Source organism: Capsella rubella, unplaced genomic scaffold, assembly GCF_000375325.1.
Source record: "Capsella rubella cultivar Monte Gargano unplaced genomic scaffold, Caprub1_0 scaffold_8, whole genome shotgun sequence".
NCBI lineage: Eukaryota > Viridiplantae > Streptophyta > Magnoliopsida > Brassicales > Brassicaceae > Capsella > Capsella rubella.
The window spans coordinates 176,382-176,638 of record NW_006238916.1 but is presented as its reverse complement, the minus strand read 5'-3'; positions in this window follow the sequence as shown (position 1 = coordinate 176,638).

Below are 257 nucleotides of genomic sequence, written 5' to 3'. Positions count from 1 at the left end.
ATATAACAATTATATCTAATCATGTTTTGTTTTTTTTATGAGAAATAATTCAGATAATGTTTGTTTCGAATTAAATTCTCCTGTCTCGTATCCATTCCTATAAGTTTATATATTTTTTTAATAAATAACACCATTTACATGTAACAAAATATAATTTTAGTATATGTAAAATTTCATATAATCGTCCAAAAGTAGAGATTTATACGTCCCAAAGTTGAATTTTATTCAATATTTTGTGATTTTAAGAATTAAATATA